This window comes from Triticum dicoccoides, chromosome 7A (assembly GCF_002162155.2).
Source record: "Triticum dicoccoides isolate Atlit2015 ecotype Zavitan chromosome 7A, WEW_v2.0, whole genome shotgun sequence".
NCBI lineage: Eukaryota > Viridiplantae > Streptophyta > Magnoliopsida > Poales > Poaceae > Triticum > Triticum dicoccoides.
This window is the reverse complement of record NC_041392.1, coordinates 398,720,768-398,725,303: the sequence shown is the minus strand read 5'-3', so window position 1 is coordinate 398,725,303 and position 4,536 is coordinate 398,720,768.

Here is a 4,536-nt window from a genome sequence, read left to right as displayed (position 1 = left end):
GCGATCATGCAGCACTTCGTTGGCGTTATCGTCATCTTCCTCAAGCTAACCAAGATGACGAGGCTATTCCCGGACTTCACCAAGGCGTGGAAGACGAGGGCGTGTCGATGGGGCTGCCGGCGCTCAGCCCATTGGCCTCCTTTGTGGTGGCTACCCTTGGTGTTGAGATCGACGACGTCTACTTCGTCAAGCTAGAGCCCCGGAGGCGCGGAGCTCGCAAGGATTCCGCCATGTGCCGCGGAGGATGCCGCCGCCATGCCGCAACGGATCGTGGCGCGGAGTTCACCAAGATGACACCAGTGTCAACTTCATCAAGCCGGCGCCATGGAGGACGAAGGCGTGGAGGCTCGGGGGGTTCCACCGTCGTGCCGCGGTTGATGGCGCCACGGAGTTCGCCAAGATGACGCCAAACTCAACATCATCAACCTGGTGCCGCAAGGATGCGTGCCGGGGAGCTCGCAAGAAGGACGCCCGCCATCCACTTCGTCATGCTGGAGCTAGAGGACGGAGGCGAGGCACCCGTTGGGGATGCCGCCGACGTCTACTTCGTCAAGCTGGAGCCCGGAGGCGTGCAGCTCGCAGGGATTGCGCCGTGTGCCGCAGAGGAAGGCGAGATGGAGCTCGCTAGGGCGACGCCCGTCTTCTTCTTCATCAAGCCGGTGCCATGGAGGACAAAGGCGTGGAGGCTCGCAATGATGGCGCCGCCATGCTGCGGTGGATAGCGGCGCGGAGCTCGCCAAGACGATACCAACACCAATATCATCAAGCCGGTGCCATGGAGGACGGAGGCGTGGAGCTCGCAAGGATGCCGCTTCCGTGCCGCGGTGGATGGCGCCCCGGAGTTCGCCAAGATGACGCCAATGTCAACAACATCAACCCGGTACCGCGAAGGATCGTGGCGTGGAGTTCGCAAGAAGGACACCACCAATGTCTACCTCGTCAAGATGGAGCCCGCGACCCGGAGCCATGAAGATGACACACACCCTCGGTGCTGCCCGCAACATGGAGCCCGCGATGCGAAGAAGATGGTGCTACACAATGACGTGTCTTCACCAACCCTTACCACTACATGGTGCTATTTGCGACACGAAGCCCATTAAGACGAGGCGTGATGGCGAGGAGGCGGCATGACTTCACCAACACTAACTCCCGATAGCCCTGTGAGGAGGTGCCCTTGTCTTGGAGGACCGTCGTAAACACGGCGTCCAGCCGAGACGAGGCGCCAACCACACTGGCATTGCCGATACAAGCGTGCGTTGGTTTTACACCGATGCTGGTATCCACAAAAGATTACTCCCATGAGGCAACCCCTTGCATACCCGACGAAGCCGCTACATCGTCAAGAAGTCCGAGCTGAGCAGGACCCATGCAACTTCAACACCAACTATATCAATGTTGTCAAGACCGACGAGGCGCGACGGCGAGGGCGAACATGGCCAGCACAAAGCCATGTTTTGAGCGGCACGTGTACCAACGAGGACACGAGCTTTGCTGTCGCCCACACCATACACTCACACCATCATCATCATGCATGGAGAACGCGAAGCGAGGACGACGAAGTCGACCACACGGCTTAATCGGAGGTATCTCGCGGAGCAACCCGTAGGAGTAATTAACCGGGAGCTTTTCGAGGCCTCGGGAACCAGGAGACCGCACATCGCCATAGTCAGGCAGGCCGCGCTAGTAGGCCACGGAGCGCAACCATTTTTTTATGGGATCTTGTAATTTTGTTCATCCAAAGAGATAAATGAAATACTTGTTTCCCGTATCACTTTTCTTTGTGTACTACGATACACTGGCACGCCCGCATTTTTCTTTTCCCCGACACATGAGAGAAATCCACACTCCTTCTCTTCCCTTCTCACGGAGTGCACATAAGATTTTTCTCGTGTCAAACACACATGTCTCGTTCTCAGGGCACACCGGATGAGCGCTCCGTACAGCTAAAACAAAACTCGAGTTTCCGCAAGGGGCGCTGCAAAGGACTCTAGCTTGGACCAACACTCAGAGGAGCACTGTCCCAGGGGGGTTAAAATAAAGATGACCCTTGGATTGGCCGACCCAAGGGAAAAAAGGCTAGGTGGCAAATGGTAAAACCAAGGTTGGGCCTTGCTGGAGGAGTTTTATTCAAGGCGAACTGTCAAGGGGTTCCCATTATTACCCAACCATGTAAGGAACGCAAAATCAAGGAACATAACACCGGTATGATGGAAACTAGGGCGGCAAGAGTGGAACAAAACACCAGGCATAAGGCCGAGCCTTCCACCCTTTACCAAGTATATAGATGCATTAATTAAATAAGAGATATTGTGATATCCCAACAAATATCCATGTTCCAACATGGAACAAGCTCAAATCTTCACCTGCAACTAACAACGCTATAAGAGGGGCTGAGCAAAGCGGTAACATAGCCAAACAACGGTTTGCTAGGACAAGGTGGGTTAGAGGCTTGGCTTAGCAATACGGGAGGCATGATAAGCAAGTGGTAGGTATCATAGCATAGGCATAGCAAAAGAGCGAGCATCTAGCAAGCAAAGATAGAAGTGATTTCGAGGGTATGGTCATCTTGCCTGCAAAGTTCTCCGAGAAGACGAAAGCTTGATCCTCGAAAACGTACTCAATGGGCTCCTCGATCACAAACTCGTCTCCCGGCTCTACCCAAATCAAGAACACAAACAAAGGGAGACACAATCAACCACGGTGCAATGCGCAAACAACATGATGCAAAAGCATGGCATGATATGCGGGATGTGATATGCGATGCATATGCATTCTTCGGAAAGGAAAGATTGAACCTAGACTCAACTTGGAAAACCAATAGTTCCACTGGAAAGATGAGTTGATTTCGGTCGAAATCGATATAAAGATCACCGGAATCGGGTGCACGGCTTGCAAATGGCAAGCAAAACAAATAGTATGACACCGATCTGCGATTAACAGCACGAGGCCATCTAAATGCATCAAGAACAACAAGCTACTAAACTCTAACATAACAACAAAATACATGGCAGGGATCCAATCAAGATGCTTGACAAAAGATGAACACTAAGCTACGGCTAAATCACTCAATAGCAGGTTCAAACAAGCATGGCAAAAGTGCAAAAGATATCAGGTTACAGACTTGGTGAAATAAACAACATGTTAGGAATTTAACATCAGGAAGCAATGTTTAGAGCAAGATAACAACATGCTACAGGAACATATCATGGCAAAGCAAGGCATGGCATGAAGCTACTCAAAGCATAAAACAAAAGTCCCTTACTCAGCATAAGCCAAAAGGGATCAGAAAATACAATGGCAACCATGTGAACATAGCAATTAGCGCTAACAGATTCAGACTTGGTAGAAAACTGGAACATGGCAAAACATATATTAAGTAGGCATGTTTACGAGCTCGATGCACTCACCACAAGGAACTGCATGACAAACTAAGCATACACCCAGCACGTAGACATGGCATAGAAGCTAAACATGGCAAGAACAACATCATAGCAACCATGGATCAACTACAACAGCCTTGGCAAAAATGCTTAACACGTAAACAATCTTCCAGGAACATTTTATAGCAAAAGTAGAGCTTGATTGAGTCAAGCTAGGGTGCTCCATAAATGCAAACAAAGACATGGATGGATAGAGCACCACAATATCTACAAAACATCCTTACTGATCATGCTCAAAAGAGGCATGGATCACTCGGTAGCAACATGAATACATGGCATAAAAATATTAACAGGACAAAGACTTAAAAGATTTCTAAGTCCCTGAAATCAGCAACATTACGAGGGCTACTTTGCATGCTTGTGCTAGTCACCACAAAGACCACAAAAATACATGGCATACACCCCTGTAAAGATGGCATGGCATACTTCAAAACACATGTAGAGCTCAAGATCATAGGAGGCACACATTTATCATGGCAAAAATGACTAATGTCCAGTTACTGATATGAATCTGAAACTAACAGAAACTAGCACTCTTGCAATAGCATTTAGGGCATCAAGATGAGATCAAATGAACATGATGCAATGAGATGAAATGAAGTACTCGTTGAGACGAACAATTTGACATGCTATGCCCAAAACGGAGCCACGGTTGCAGAGTTATGACATGATAAAAAATGCAAAATATTACTGGGACAAAATGACTTAGGGAAAATTGGACCTCGTGAAAAGTCAACGCGGGCGGCGGATTGCCGGAATTCCACCGGAGCTGGCCGGAGAAGGCCGGGGAGGTCGGATCCGGGGTTTCCTCCACCGCATCTCGCCGGATCCGGGCTGGAGGTCAACTAGGAGGCGACGGACGGCGAGGTAGGGGCGCGGGGCGGCGCCATGCCGGGGTAGCGGAGCAGGCACGGGTCGCCGGCGGCGAGCCGGTGGCGCGGGGCGGCAAGGTACGAGCGCGGGCGGCGATTAGGCGGAGCAGGGCGAAGGCGGTGGCGCAGGCGCGAGGAGGCGACGTGGCGAGGTTGGTGGGGCACGGTATAGGTCGGCGGCGAGGCGTGGTGCGGCGGCGGCGGCCGGACGGCCAGGACGACGG